The 17,056-nt window shown below is 48.7% G+C and overlaps 1 protein-coding gene across 5 annotated transcripts in view; it reads left to right on the forward strand.

The window, feature by feature from the left end:
* The window catches only part of LOC135050015 (apoptosis-inducing factor 3-like), a 309,250-nt gene that overhangs the window by 3,706 nt on the left and 288,488 nt on the right, over positions 1-17,056 (forward strand). Inside the window, exon 1 of one of the 5 annotated variants that reach the window (XM_063956103.1) lies at positions 1,920-2,081. The exons of 2 other annotated variants lie outside the window; for them this stretch is intronic. The gene's annotated coding sequence lies outside the window, so the exon portion shown is untranslated. Of the gene's footprint in view, positions 1-1,919; positions 2,082-8,504; positions 8,577-17,056 lie in introns of those variants that run through there. 2 more of the 5 variants (XM_063956098.1, XM_063956099.1) reach the window with 2 other exon arrangements.

Genomic DNA, 17,056 nt, shown 5'->3' on the forward strand with positions numbered 1-17,056 from the left:
GCAACGGCGTGAACAGCGCACGCAGGGCCTGATGAATCACCTAGTAGGTGCTGTGGATGGGGGAGACGCGGATTGGGGAGGGGGGCGCGGCGATTGCGGGGGTGGTGGGGGTTGGGCAGGCGCGGTGATGGGGGAGGGGCGGGTGCTGTGGGTGGGGATCCGGAGCCACCGCGGGTGGGGAAGGGCGGGTGCAGGGATACTGCGGGTGGGGGAGGGGCTCCGGAGCCACTGTGGGTGGTTGAGGGTGTATGTGCGGGTGCCGCGGATGGGGCCCGGAGGTACTGCGAGTGAGGGAGGGGCGGGTAATGCTTCTCCTGCTTTTCCTCCTGGAAGCAGCTAGGCTGCTGTCCTCCCTTTGGCAGTGGCTCTCCCGGAAACTTGCACAGCAGCCAATCACTATTGTTAGCGCTGGTGTCCCAACGCACTGCATTACAGGGAAGAAGATGCACTTAATAAACTACAGCTCCCAGCAGCCCTTAGCGCCTGAATGCTTTGGCGCTAAGGGTTGCTGGGAGCTGTAGTTTATTTAGTGACTATACTTCCCTGTCATGCGGCGCCTTGGGACACCGGCACTAACAATAGTGACTTGGTGGCAGAGCTGACTGACTCGCTGAATCAATGTAAAAGGTGAGAGTGCTGTGCAGTGTCAGTGTCAGCGTCCAGACATTACCCTCCGCGATATCACCCACTCTATCCGTTACATTAGCCATCTCGGGGCTTCCAGGCTGGCCAGGTGCTGTGTTGCGGAGCCAGGACCTGCGTTAGCCGGACCGTGGCCACAAAACGGTGGGCAAATGCCGCTGTGCCACCCCCTCCCGCCTCTGCCTGTCAATCACGGCGCCAGCGCATGGCCAGTTCTGACCTGATCGCTGCACTGTGACGTACTGCAGCGAGCGATCAGGCCGCTGCAGTAAAAGGTTCCCCCCCCCCTCTATCTACAGCACAGAGACTTGCTGCAGATGCAGTGGCATACCCTCCAGCTGTACCTTTTTGGTAGATACAGGACCTTTTTTTTATGGTCTGTACGGATTTTTGGCTCTCCAAACTTCCATTGAAAGTATAGGAAAAGGTACCTGTGGCCACGCCCCCCTTTAAAATTTGTAGCGATTTTTATGTGTAGATTGTTGGAGGGTGTGTTGCTGCAGATGCAGTGGGCCTATTTTGGGGTGTGGACCTGGAGCTGCAGCTCCACTGTTAATCCTCCTCTGGGAACACACAGCAGTCAAAGGACAGAGCCTCCCATTGGATGTAACCTGTGTGGGAGAGCGATTCTCGCCCAATCAGCTGTGGACTGGGTGTGATAGACCTGCTGCTAACCCAATGAGAGCTCCTAGCCACGCCCAGCATTAGCCACACAGTCACAGAGTGACAGATCTGGGCAATTATATAGGAGATTAGAATATTTACATCCGGGGTGCAGGGCACCCCCAAACCAGCCCAGCCCAAAAAAAAAACTAAGGTATTACACTAGTAGAAAATAGTGAGGTGTAATAAAGTATGGGATAAGCAAAGGTAGTTACAGTTTGAACCTCAAAGTGTAGGGATAGAGGTGACCTCTACGCAGTGGGCAAGCCCATATTATTGGCCAATTATATGCTAACAACCTCTTATTATATATTGTAATTTAGAGTAATGATTGCATATCGCATCTGCACCCATTCCTTCCAGTGTCATAAAAGACCTAGAAGTGCATGATGTGACTTGTCATAATTAATGGTATGTATGTTTGTGTATATATATATATATATATATATATATACACATACATATACAGTATATATAATATAAAATACCTCACCTGGTACTAATTACTGTCCAGGATTACTTTTACAACAGGGAAGGGGGGGGGGGGGCTTGTTGCCGGGCGACGACTGTGCAGGCCTAGGATTGGTGGACGGCTGGCTGCCTCTTTCATCATGAGTAAGCACATCGGCTTTGTGTGCAGGCAGGGAACTGGTCCGGTGAGTGCAGGAGGGGAGGGTACAGTGTAGTTACAGCAGCTCATCATCCAGCCCTCCCAGTCCTAGTGCATTGTGAACAGCAGCAGAGACCTCAGCAGCAGCAGCAGCAGCAGCAGCAGGGTGAGTACCAGCCAACTACTGCTGAGCATCCAGTTCTCCCACATACAGTGCCACAGCACACTTCCAGTACTAATACTAATTTATTCACTTAGTAATACCGCTAATTATTACACTGTACAGCAGGGAAACTGCAGAGCTGTCATTTATCTTTTACAAAGTCCAGGAGGTATGGATCCGCTCTCACTATATCTAACATGCCCTAGCTGCAGGGTGTGAATATTGTTATTAGCAGGTGTCTCAAAACTTTTTTGGCAGCCAACATTTTCTGACATTATGGGGGTATTTAATTGTTTCAAAAGTCTGTTGGGTGTATGTTTTTTTCCTATCTAATAGACAGGGGGAAAAAAGACAACCAACCGACTTTTCAAACAATTGAATTTCCCCTTTATATGAAATGAGTAGAAACTATTTCAGTGATATCTGTCGCAAACAGTGGCCCACTCATAGTAAGTCATTGGCACACCTTACGTGGAGGAAAACATCCTGTTTTTTATTTATTTTAAAGGTTTTATTCAGTTGTCCATGCAGCTCATGCACGTTCAGAGCTGCTACTGAGATTCCCCGAACATCACGATTTGGACGTAACAGTCACACGGCATCTAGACAGTGTGGTGTTGATCCTTAATGGAAATTGGCCATCTGGTGTTGACCTATTGACTGTATCTGTTTACTGCCTATCTTCCATCTGGGTGTAGTATGTTATGCCGGCAGCCAGGATCCTGGCGCCCAGCATACCGACCGCCGGCATGCTGGCAGCGGGGGCAGCTGGGCGAGCGTAAATGAGCCCATTGCAGGCTCACTGCGCTTGCCACGCTGCGCACACCATGCAATCTATTCTCCCTCCAGGGGTGTCGTGGACCCCCAAGAGGGAGAATAGTTGTCGGTATGCTGGGTGTCGGGATTCCGGGGCCGGGATCCCAAAGGCCGGCATACTGAATACCACCCCTTCCATCCGTATACCCTTCCAATTGACTAGTGTACTCTACCGGGAGCCCAGGTGAGCTCTCCAGAATTCAGGAGTCTTCCAGACATTCTGGAATAGTGGGAAAGTATGTGATAATCTCACTGCGCGTTAGTGTATTTCTGTGACCAATTACTCATCAGTTTTCACATTTATATAGTAAATATGTTTACTTCCACCATGGAGCATTTAGCAAAAGTACTATACATTTTAGGATTAGGGGGGGGGGGGGGCATTCCGAGTTGATCGCACGTAGCAACTTTTTGCTGCTCGTGTGATCAACTAGACGCCGCCTATGGGGGAGTGTATTTTAGCATAGCAGGGCTGCGATTTCTTGTGCAGCCCTGCTATGCTAAAAAGATTTTGTGCAGAACAAGACTAGCCCTGCAGTTACTTACCCTGTGTGATGAATCCAGCGATGAAGGGCCCGGAATTGATGTCAGACATCCGCCCGGAAAACGGTGAGTAGACGCCCCGATCCGCCTCCCGCCTGTCAATCATCTTGCGGTCCACGCTGCGAACGCTTTCTTCATTCCCGCCGTCGTTGCCCAGCAACTCCCGTCGCTGAGCAACGACACGCCTGCACATTGCGTCTACCGCGCATGCGCAGAGCCAACCCGTTCGCACCGCAGCGTGCGAACGGGTCGGAATGACCCCCCGGATTTGTAATTCCCAAACACCTGTAAACTCCTCCCATGTACTGTACTGTGGATTTTGACAGCACATAGGCTAGGAAAAAATGCTAGCCAGCAAAAAACCAATGCTACCTGTATTGTGCAAATTGAAACACCAAGGGCACAAGTTTCAAATCCTTAGTTGCCAATGTGGTTTGGGTATGCGTGACCACCAGTCAGGAGACCGCCAGTCAGCATACCGCCACCCGAGAGGGAATAGTCCCTGTTAGTCGGCATGCCGACTGTCGGGATTCTCAGGGGGTGGGATTAGGGGGAGGTGTTGTGACGGTCACTTAACTACATCCCTGCAATGTAACATAGAAACATAGAATTTGACGGCAGATAAGAACCACGTGGTCCATCTAGGCTGCCCCTTTTTTTTATCCTTTAGGCAATCTCAACCCTGTTTGAACCTTAATTCTTTGTAAGGATATTCACACGGCCGTAACTAGGGGGGGGGCTAAGGGGTCACGTGCCCCGGGCGCAGGACTTGAGGGGGGCGCAGACAACAGAGAACACTTCCCAGGTCCCCTTACCCAGTTGCTCCTCCCCACCTGCCCGCCGCGATCATCTCCTGCAGCAGCCGCGTATGGCACCGTGACCAGTCTCCATCTGCCTCCCTCTGCATGTGCGGCCGCCGGCCACCCTCTGCCCTCCCGCTTGGGAGCGCCTCCGCACTCTCTCCTGCCCGGCGGTCTAACTGCTTGCCAAGACCTCCGGAGGGATGCTGAGAGAGTACAGAGCCGGAGACAAGTTAACAGCTTCCAATACTTTGCACTGAGGCAAGTGGGCATTGTGAGGGAGGGGGGCTGGGAAAGAGGCTTTACAATATATATAGTATATGTATGTGTATATATATATATATATATATATACACACACGTGTGTGTATGTGTGTATATATATATATATATATATATACACACATACACATACACACACACACGTCAAAAGTTTGGACACACTTTTTCATTCAAATGAATGAGAAAGTGTGTCCAAACTTTTGACTGGCACTATATATACTGTGTGTGTGTGTGTGTGTGTATGTGTATATATATATATATATATATATACACACTGTACACATATATATATATATATGTATATATATTTATTATTAATTTTTATTTTACTTATTTATTTATTTATAAAAAAAAATATTATTTTTTTTGGGGGGGGTCCGCTAAATTACCGCCTCGCCCCGGGTGCCGAGAAACCTAGTTTCGGCCCTGATATTCATATGCCTATCCCAAGCATGTTTAAATTGCTCTACAGTCTTAGCTTCTACCACCTCTGATGGGAGGCTATTCCACTTATCCACTACCCTTTCTGTGAAGTAATTTTTCCTTAAATTTCCCCTGAACCTGCCTCCCTCCAGTCTCAGTGTATGTCCTCGAGTTCTAATACTTCTCTTCTTTTGAGAATGTTTCCCTCCTGAACTTTAAGACCCTTGATATATTTGAAAGTTTCTATCATGTCCCCCCTTTCCCTTCTCTCCTCCAAACTATACGTTAAGATCTTTTAGCCTTTCCGGGTAAGTTTTGTGATGTAGGCCATGCTCCATTTTAGTTGCCCGTCTTTGTACGCTCTCTAATGTATTTATATCCTTCTGGAGATATGGGGGGTCATTCTGAGTTGATCGCTAGCTGCCGTTGTTCGCAGCACAGCGGTTAGGTTAAAAAGCAGCATTTCTGCGCATGCGCACGGGCCGCAATGCGCACGCGCAAAGTACTTTCACACAAAACTATGCAGTTTTCTCTTTTCTGTCGCTCGGCTGATCGGTGAGTGATTGACAGGAAAGGGGCGTTTCTGGGAGGTAACTGACCATTTTCCGGGAGTGTGCTAAAAAATGCAGGCGTGTCAGAAGATAACGCAGGCGTGCCTGGGGAAACGGGGGAGTAGCTGGCCGAACGCAGGGCGTGTATGTGACGTCAAAACAGGAACTAAACTGTCTGCAGCGATCGCAAGGTAGGAGTAGGTTTGGAGCTACTCTGAAACTGCATGAACATTTTTTCGAGCAGTTCTGCTAACCTTTCGTTCGCACTTCTGCTAAGCTAAGATACACTCCCAGAGGGTGGCGGCTTAGCGTTTGCACTGCTGCTAAAAGCAGCTAGCGAGCAACCTACGCTGCCCCCCCTCTCTTCTACTATATGTATGTTTGCGCTAGACTTAGAGGAATCCTACTGCCCGGCACTATACAAATATGTTCTTTGCCTGACTACCTTAGCTAAGGTGATTATAGCGCGTAACTGGTTTGCTACTTCTTCCCCCAATGTGTACAACTGGCGAGCCCTAGTAAATGAGGTGTCAGGACATGAGAGGTTTACACATAGGTCTAGAGGGACCCTACCCCATTACTTTAGCAAGTGGGATAGGTGGAATACCTCCCGTCTGGCTACAGCTGGAGCAATATTCTCTGACTGATTGAGGCTTACTATGTGAATTTGCGATGTTGCCGTGACACTTATTATCTTTTTCCATGTGACACTGTGACACAGATGGTATTAATTACTGTATTTTTCCTGTAATTTTTTTCTTTGTTTTGTTTGTTGTTCTGGTTTTGTTCTGTATTTAATGTTGTTGTTTTTTTTTTTAATCTTGTCCCTGTGAAAAACTGTAATAAAAAATTACACAAATTAAAAAAAAAAAAAAAAGCAGCTAGCGAGCGATCAACTCGGAATGAGGGCCATGGTCTCCAGAACTGGACACAGTATTCCAGATGGGGCCGTACCAATGACCTATACAGTGGCATTATCACTTTCTTTTTCCTGCTACTGATTCCCCTCCCTATGCAACCAAGCATCTGACTTGCCTTTCTCATTGCTTTGTTGCATTGCTTTCCTGCCTTCAAGTCACTTGAAGTAGTGACTCCTAAATCCCTTTCCTCCTCAGTAGTTTCCATTATAGTACCCTTGATACTATATTTAGCCTTTGGGTTTTTAAGACCCAAGTGCATGATTTTGCATTTTTTAGCATTAAACTGTAGTTGCCACGTTCTTGACCATTTCTCAAGCCTACCTAGGTCATCAATCATTTGTTTTACCCCTCCTGGTGTGTCTACCCTGTTGCATATCTTTGTATCATCTGCAAAAAGGCATACTTTCCCTTCAATACCATCTGCAATGTCACCAACAAAGATATTAAAGAGAACTGGACCAAGTACAGATCCCTGGGGTACTCCACTGGTAACATTTCCCTCCATAGATTGCAGTCCATTCACGACAACTGTCTGTTTCCTATCCTGCAACCAGGTTCTTATCCATTTAACTGTTTTATAATCCACCCCCACTCTTTCAAGTTTATTTAGCAGTCTGCGATGTGGGACAGTGTCAAATGCCTTACTAAAGTCTAGATATGCTACATCTACAGCTCCCCCTTGATCTATTATTTTCGTCACAGAGTCAAAAAAGTCAATAAGATTTGTTTGGCATGATCTCCCACCAGTAAATCCATGCTGTTTTGGATCCTGTCATAGGTACATACTTGTGGGCAAGGTGATAGACGTGTGCGGTCATCCGTACATTACAGTGCTGACTGCGGTGCTTATTGCGAACATGGATGTTGGGCAGGGACTCTTCTAGCCAGTAGGTCACCGATCCTCCCGGACTCTGCCTGCAGGGGTATCCTGCCGTCTCTCCCCACAGAACCAGCCCAGCACCGACTCACTCTCTTCCCTGCGTCTGCACTCATTCTCCCCCTGCACCTACACTCTCTCCCCAGCACCTACACTCTCTCCCCAGCACCTACACTCACACCCTGCACCTGCACTCTCTCCTCTGCACTCTCTCCCTTGCATCTACACTCTCTCACTGCACCTACAGTATATCTCTTGCGCCTGCACTCTCACCCTGCGCCTACACTCCATCCCTTGTGCCTGCACCTACATTCGCTCCCCGACACCTACATTCTCTCCGCTGTGCCTTCACTCCCTCCCCTGTGCCTGTACCTACACTCCCCTGTGCCTACAGTTCCTCCACTATGCCTGCACACTGCCCGATACGTCCATAGATATCTGCAGACCAATTGATCTGCAGATATATCTATCACTGTGTACCCATCTTAAGACATGGCTTATAAAGAATAAGAATATATGATTGCTTAGAAGCAGGTAATACAGAAAGGGGCTTGCCTGGGCTGTGCAATGGTCAGTGTATAAACTGTGTAAAACCAGGTGTCTCAGGCTTGGAACTCCCACTCCACCCATCATTATCCCCCCTCCTCAATTCCCTCCAACCCTCACTTGCATTTACTATCACCAGCAACATCCTGTCCTGACAGAGCACATCCTGTCCTGACAGAGCACACTGCACCAGCCACCCGTGACCAGATCATGCCCCAGCCAGAACGATAACAGTTTTCTCGTAACCCCTTCCCTACCAGGCAGCACAGACTGTGTGCTCGCCTCCTGACTAGTAATAAAGCAGCACAGCATTCACTGCACACTCGCTGCTGCCAGGGCTGGATTAACAATGGGGCGGATGGAGCTGCAGCTCCAGGCCCCCCATTGAAAATAGGCCCACAGGATCTCCTGCAATGCAGCCAGTGTTAACAGTAAAAAAAAACACTGGCTACATAGCGTTGTCCCCACAGAGGCCTGCACTTACCCCTCCACTGGTCCGGCTGCCGTGATCGGAGCTCAACCCCGATCAGGCAGTGTATGGTTAACAGCACCCCGTGCAGCCAGTATCCCTGATGCTGCAGCCTGTGCTGGTGCTCGGTGGCTGGGCTCAGTGTGCTGTGCAGCACTTCCTGATACTGCAAGCTCCGCCCACTACATGACATCGTGTAGGGGGCGGGGCCAGGACTCGACACTGCTGCCATCCATGTCACACACTACTATACTGAGCAGAGGCAGGAAAAGGTAAGAGAGAGAGAAGTAACATGGGAGGGAAAGTGAAAGGGGGAATGTAAGGAATGAGTGCAGTTGAGGAACAGTAATGCACCTGAGATAGACAGGTAGGTGATTAAGTTATGTTAGAAAAGTAAAGAAAGATACTCTGAGAGATTAGAAGACAAGCATGTGATATCAGAGATAGGCAGTTTTTGACCCTGTTTTTAAAAATGAGTGGGCAGTCAGTCTCTCACCGCTGGCAGCGATCTTAGCCAATCGCTGCCTGAGACCAACGTCCTCCCCTCTCTGCCCACCAACGCACAGCATAACGCTCTACAATTTAAATCAGGTGTGAATATGTGTCGGGGAAGAGCTTGCTTCCCTTTGTCCCACACAGCATCTGTATCTGACCCGCACTGTATCCATCCCGCACTGTATCCCACCCGCACTGTGTCCTACCCACACTGTATCCCACCTGCACTATATCCATCCCACACTGTATCCCTCGCGCACTGTAACCGTCCCACACTGTATCCATCCCACACTGTATCCCACCCACACTGTATCCCACCCGTACTGTATCCCACCCGCACTGTGTCCTACCCACACTGTATCCATCCCACATTGTATCCCACCCACACTGTATCCATCCCACATTGTATCCCACCCACACTGTATCCTACCCACACTGTATCCCACCTGCACTGTATCCATCCCACACTGTATCCATCCCACATTGTATCCCACCCGCACTGTATCCCACCCGTACTGTATCCCACCCGCACTGTATCCATCCCACACTGTATCCATCCCACACTGTATCCCACCCACACTGTATCCCACCCGTACTGTATCCCACCCGCACTGTGTCCTACCCACACTGTATCCATCCCACATTGTATCCCACCCACACTGTATCCATCCCACATTGTCTCCCACCCACACTGTATCCCACCCACACTGTATCCCACCCACACTGTATCCCACCTGCACTGTATCCATCCCACACTGTATCCATCCCACATTGTATCCCACCCGCACTGTATCCATCCCACATTGTATCCCACCCGCACTGTATCCATCCCACATTGTATCCCACCACACTGTATCCCACCCACACTGTATCCCACCTGCACTGTATCCATCCCACACTGTATCCATCCCACATTGTATCCCACCCGCACTGTATCCGTCCCACATTGTATCCCACCCGTACTGTATCCCTCCCGCACTGTATCCGTCCCACACTGTATCCCACCCGCACTGTATCGGTCCCGCACTGTATCCGTCCCACACTGTATGGCAAATGATGCAGGTAGAGCTGCTCAAGAGGCTGTTGTGAACGTAAATGCGCAGGTGCAGCAGGTTAGTGTACCCATCCAGTGTCTGCCCCTTCTCCAGCTCAGTGTCCCCACCATTACTGATCCCCATCCCAGTGTCTCCCTGCCTTCCCTCCCCAAACAGCCCACTGCACCTATCCCAGTACCCTCCCACCTAGAACCCTCAGTCCAGTCCAGTGGCGGGCTGGCCAGGGGGGCAGAGTGCCAGGTGCCCCCTGGGCTGTGCTATCGCTACAGGACGCAGCCTACTCCATTGCAAAAGGGCACACACAGGTGGTCCAGTGTGCGCGGCGGCAGCCATGTGGGCTCTCTTACTGTGTGTCCTCCAGGGCTACGGAAGCCCTGTAGGACACAATTAAAAGATACGCAATCTGTGATACGGCTGTACGCTGCTGTGCATAGGCGGCCATATCACACGAGGGGACTGTTTGCTATGGCTCTGCACTGTACAGCAAGTGGCAGGGGGCGGCGGCAGCAGGAGTGAGGTACTGACTGCTCAGTATATTAGTGACACAGCCACCATCCTGCTAGCGGCCTTGTCACCCTGACCCACCCTTCACAGATTACATAGGTGACCATGCCCCCATTACTCATTAATACGCCCCCAGCAGGGTTAGGGGTAGTGTGTGTGGGGAGCAGGTGCAGGGTAGGGAGTGGTGTAGTGTGTACGGGGCGTGGGTGCAGGGTTAGGGGTAGTGTAGTGTGTACGGGGAGCTGGTGCAGAGTTAGGGGTAGTGTGTACTAGAGATGTGCACTTGAAATTTTTCGGGTTTTGTGTTTTGGTTTTGGGTTCGGTTCCGCGGCCGTGTTTTGGGTTCGACCGCGTTTTGGCAAAACCTCACCGAATTTTTTTTGTCGGATTCGGGTGTGTTTTGGATTCGGGTGTTTTTTTCAAAAAAACCTAAAAAACAGCTTAAATCATAGAATTTGGGGGTCATTTTGATCCCAAAGTATTATTAACCTCAAAAACCATAATTTCCACTCATTTTCAGTCTATTCTGAACACCTCACACCTCACAATATTATTTGTAGTCCTAAAATTTGCACCGAGGTCGCTGGATGACTAAGCTAAGCGACCCAAGTGGCCGACACAAACACCTGGCCCATCTAGGAGTGGCACTGCAGTGTCACGCAGGATGGCCCTTCCAAAAAACACTCCCCAAACAGCACATGACGCAAAGAAAAAAAGAGGCGCAATGAGGTAGCTGTGTGAGTAAGCTAAGCGACCCTAGTGGCCGACACAAACACCTGGCCCATCTAGGAGTGGCACTGCAGTGTCACGCAGGATGGCCCTTCCAAAAAACACTCCCCAAACAGCACATGACGCAAAGAAAAAAAGAGGCGCAATGAGGTAGCTGTGTGAGTAAGCTAAGCGACCCTAGTGGCCGACACAAACACCTGGCCCATCTAGGAGTGGCACTGCAGTGTCATGCAGGATGGCCCTTCCAAAAAACACTCCCCAAACAGCACATGACGCAAAGAAAAAAAGAGGCGCAATGAGGTAGCTGTGTGAGTAAGATAAGCGACCCTAGTGGCCGACACAAACACCTGGCCCATCTAGGAGTGGCACTGCAGTGTCACGCAGGATGGCCCTTCCAAAAAACACTCCCCAAACAGCACATGACGCAAAGAAAAATGAAAGAAAAAAGAGGTGCAAGATGGAATTGTCCTTGTGCCCTCCCACCCACCCTTATGTTGTATAAACAGGACATGCACACTTTAACCAACCCATCATTTCAGTGACAGGGTCTGCCACACGACTGTGACTGAAATGACGGGTTGGTTTGGACCCCCACCAAAAAAGAAGCAATTAATCTCTCCTTGCACAAACTGGCTCTACAGAGGCAAGATGTCCACCTCATCATCATCCTCCGATATATCACCGTGTACATCCCCCTCCTCACAGATTATCAATTCGTCCCCACTGGAATCCACCATCTCAGCTCCCTGTGTACTTTGTGGAGGCAATTACTGCTGGTCAATGTCTCCACGGAGGAATTGATTATAATTAATTTTAATGAACATCATCTTCTCCACATTTTCTGGAAGTAACCTCGTACGCCGATTGCTGACAAGGTGAGCGGCGGCACTAAACACTCTTTCGGAGTACACACTTGTGGGAGGGCAACTTAGGTAGAATAAAGCCAGTTTGTGCAAGGGCCTCCAAATTGCCTCTTTTTCCTGCCAGTATAAGTACGGACTGTCTGACGTGCCTACTTGGATGCGGTCACTCATATAATCCTCCACCATTCTTTCAATGGGGAGAGAATCATATGCAGTGCCAGTAGACGACATGTCCGTAATTGTTGGCAGGTCCTTCAGTCCGGACCAGATGTCAGCATCAGCAGTCGCTCCAGACTGCCCTGCATCACCGCCAGCGGGTGGGCTCGGAATTCTGAGCCTTTTGCTCGCACCCCCAGTTGCGGGAGAATGTGAAGGAGGAGATGTTGACAGGTCGCGTTCCGCTTGACTTGACAATTTTCTCACCAGCAGGTCTTTGAACCCCAGCAGACTTGTGTCTGCCGGAAAGAGAGATCCAAGGTAGGTTTTAAATCTAGGATCGAGCACGGTGGCCAAAATGTAGTGCTCTGATTTCAACAGATTGACCACCCGTGAATCCTTGTTAAGCGAATTAAGGGCTCCATCCACAAGTCCCACATGCCTAGCGGAATCGCTCTGTGTTAGCTCCTCCTTCAATGTCTCCAGCTTCTTCTGCAAAAGCCTGATGAGGGGAATGACCTGACTCAGGCTGGCAGTGTCTGAACTGACTTCACGTGTGGCAAGTTCAAAGGGCAGCAGAACCTTGCACAACGTTGAAATCATTCTCCACTGCGCTTGAGACAGGTGCATTCCACCTCCTATATCGTGCTCAATTGTATAGGCTTGAATGGCCTTTTGCTGCTCCTCCAACCTCTGAAGCATATATAGGGTTGAATTCCACCTCGTTACCACTTCTTGCTTCAGATGATGGCAGGGCAGGTTCAGGCGTTTTTGGTGGTGCTCCAGTCTTCTGTACGTGGTGCCTGTACGCCGAAAGTGTCCCGCAATTCTTCTGGCCACCGACAGCATCTCTTGCACGCCCCTCTCGTTTTTTAAATAATTCTGCACCACCAAATTCAAGGTATGTGCAAAACATGGGACGTGCTGGAATTTGCCCATATTTAATGCACACACAATATTGCTGGCGTTGTCCGATGCCACAAATCCACAGGAGAGTCCAATTGGGGTAAGCCATTCCGCGATGATCTTCCTCAGTTGCCGTAAGAGGTTTTCAGCTGTGTGCGTATTCTGGAAACCGGTGATACAAAGCGTAGTCTGCCTAGGAAAGAGTTGGCGTTTGCGAGATGCTGCTACTGGTGCCGCCACTGCTGTTCTTGCGGTGGGAGTCCATACATCTACCCAGTGGGCTGTCACAGTCATATAGTCCTGACCCTGCCCTGCTCCACTTGTCCACATGTCCGTGGTTAAGTGGACATTGGGTACAGCTGCATTTTTTAGGACACTGGTGAGTCTTTTTCTGAGGTCTGTGTACATTTTCGGTATCGCCTGCCTAGAGAAATGGAACCTAGATGGTATTTGGTACCGGGGACACAGTACCTCCAACAAGTCTCTAGTTGGCTCTGCAGTAATGATGGATACCGGAACCACGTTTATCACCACCCAGGATGCCAAGGCCTCAGTTATCCGCTTTGCAGCAGGATGACTGCTGTGATATTTCATCTTCCTCGCAAAGGACTGTTGGACAGTCAATTGCTTGGTGGAAGTAGTAAAAGTGGTCTTACGACTTCCCCTCTGGGATGACCATCGACTCCCAGCAGCAACAACAGCAGTAGGCGTTACACGCAAGGATGCATCAGAGGAATCCCAGGCAGGAGAGGACTCGTCAGAATTGCCAGTGACATGGCCTGCAGGACTATTGGCATTCCTGGGGAAGGAGGAAATTGACACTGAGGGAGTTGGTGGGGTGGTTTGCGTGAGCTTGGTTACAAGAGGAAGGGATTTACTGGTCAGTGGACTGCTTCCGCTGTCGCCCAAAGTTTTTGAACTTGTCACTGACTTATTATGAATGCGCTGCAGGTGACGTATAAGGGAGGATGTTCCGAGGTGGTTAACGTCCTTACCCCTACTTATTACAGCTTGACAAAGGCAACACACGGCTTGACAAATGTTGTCCGCATTTCTGTTGAAATACTTCCACACCGAAGAGCTGATTTTTTTGGTATTTTCACCAGGCATGTCAATGGCCATATTCCTCCCACGGACAACAGGTGTCTCCCCGGGTGCCTGACTTAAACAAACCACCTCACCATCAGAATCCTCCTTGTCAATTTCCTCCCCAGCGCCAGCAACACCCATATCCTCCTCATCCTGGTATACTTCAACACTGACATCTTCAATCTGACTATCAGGAACTGGACTGCGGGTGCTCCTTCCAGCACTTGCAGGGGGCGTGCAAATGGTGGAAGGCGCATGCTCTTCACGTCCAGTGTTGGGAAGGTCAGGCATCGCAACCGACACAATTGGACTCTCCTTGTGGATTTGGGATTTCGAAGAACGCACAGTTCTTTGCTGTGCTTTTGCCAGCTTGAGTCTTTTCATTTTTCTAGTGAGAGGCTGAGTGCTTCCATCCTCATGTGAAGCTGAACCACTAGCCATGAACATAGGCCAGGGCCTCAGCCGTTCCTTGCCACTCCGTGTGGTAAATGGCATATTGGCAAGTTTGCGCTTCTCCTCCGACAATTTTTATTTTAGATTTTTGAGTCCTTTTTTTACTGATATTTGGTGTTTTGGATTTTACATGTTCTGTACTATGACATTGGGCATCGGCCTTGGCAGACGACGTTGATGGAATTTCATCGTCTCGGCCATGACTAGTGGCAGCAGCTTCAGCACGAGGTGGAAGTCGATCTTGATCTTTCCCTATTTTTGGAACCTCAACATTTTTGTTCTCCATATTTTAATAGGCACAACTAAAAGGCACCTCAGGTAAACAATGGAGATGGATGGATACTAGTATACTTATGGATGGACGAGCGACTGCCGACACAGAGGTAGCTACAGCCGTGGACTACCGTACTGTGTCTGCTGCTAATATAGACTGGATGATAATGAGATAAAATTAAAATATATATATATATATATATATCACACTAGTACTGCAGCCGGACAGGTATATATATTATGTAATGACGGACCTGCTGGACACTGTCTGTCAACACTGCAGACTCCTAAAGTGAGCTACTAGTATCAAGAAGATAGAAAAAAAAACCACGGGTAGGTGGTATACAATTATGGATGGACGAGCGACTGCCGACACAGAGGTAGCTACAGCCGTGGACTACCGTACTGTGTCTGCTGCTAATATAGACTGGATGATAATGAGATAAAAATAAAATATATATATATATATCACACTAGTACTGCAGCCGGACAGGTATATATATTATGTAATGACGGACCTGCTGGACACTGTCTGTCAGCACTGCAGACTCCTAAAGTAAGCTACTAGTATCAAGAAGATAGAAAAAAAAACCACGGGTAGGTGGTATACAATTATGGATGGACGAGCGACTGCCGACACAGAGGTAGCTACAGCCGTGGACTACCGTACTGTGTCTGCTGCTAATATAGACTGGATGATAATGAGATAAAATTAAAATATATATATATATCACACTAGTACTGCAGCCGGACAGGTATATATTATGTAATGACGGACCTGCTGGACACTGTCTGCAGAATGCGTTTATAAAAACACCACACGACGAGTGTTTAACTTTTTCAGGCAGACAATCACAATATACTAGTGGTCAGCAGACAATCACAATATACTGGTGGTCAGTGGTCACTGGTCAGTCACACTGGCAGTGGCACTCTGGCAGCAAAAGTGTGCACTGTACTTAAAATATGTACTCCTGCTATAACTGCTCCCCAGTCTCCCCCACAATTAAGCTGTGTGAGCAGTGAGCACTCAGCACAGTCAGATAATGATATACAGTATTACATATGATGCAGCACACTGGGCTGAGCACAGATATGGTATGTGACTGTGTCAAACTGTGTATCGTTTTTTTTTTCAGGCAGAGAACGGATTAATTAAACTGGTGGTGGTCACTGGTCACTGGTCACACTATCAGCAAGTAGTACTCCGTCCTAAGCAGACAATCACAATATACTGGTGGTCAGTGTGGTCACTGGTCAGTCACACTGGCAGTAAAAGTGTGTACTGTACTTAAAATATATTATTTATGTACTCCTGCTCTAACTGCTCCCCAGTCTCCCCCACAATTAAGCTGTGTGAGCAGTGAGCACTCAGCACAGTCAGATATACAGTATTACATATGATGATGCAGCACACTGAGGCTGAGCACAGATATGGTATGTGCAGTGGCGTAAGTTTGTCCCAGGTGCCCGGAGGCAAGCAAAATATTGGTGCCCCCCTATATATATATATATATATATATATATATATATATATACACACATATTTTCTCCTGCATAGCAAGCCTGCAGATTCTAACTATATGAAGCTACTACAAAACCATTGCAACTGGGCAGATCTATGTAGGGGTCCAGCCACACACTACATAGATCTGCTCAGTCACTCACATTGCTGATTATTTCTCTGACAATTAATTTGTAAGTGTCATATCCAGGATTAGAACCCACAACCTATTACACTGGAAGCATGCACCTTACTGATGGAGATATCTGCTCATGCATAGGAAGTATGAGAATTCTAACTACAGTATATGAAGTTACTTGTAATTGTCTGATAAATAACTTCATATAGGCCCTCATTCCGAGTTGTTCGCTCGGTATTTTTCATCGCATCGCAGTGAAAATCCGCTTAGTACGCATGCGCAATGTTCGCACTGCGACTGCGCCAAGTAACTTTACTATGAAGAAAGTATTTTTACTCACGGCTTTTTCTTCGCTCCGGCGATCGTAATGTGATTGACAGGAAATGGGTGTTACTGGGCGGAAACACGGCGTTTCAGGGGCGTGTGGCTGAAAACGCTACCGTTTCCGGAAAAAACGCAGGAGTGGCCGGAGAAACGGTGGGAGTGCCTGGGCGAACGCTGGGTGTGTTTGTGACGTCAACCAGGAACGACAAGCACTGAAATGATCGCACAGGCAGAGTAAGTCTGGAGCTACTCTGAAACTGCT

Source organism: Pseudophryne corroboree, chromosome 2 (assembly GCF_028390025.1).
Source record: "Pseudophryne corroboree isolate aPseCor3 chromosome 2, aPseCor3.hap2, whole genome shotgun sequence".
Classification (NCBI taxonomy): Eukaryota; Metazoa; Chordata; class Amphibia; order Anura; family Myobatrachidae; genus Pseudophryne; species Pseudophryne corroboree.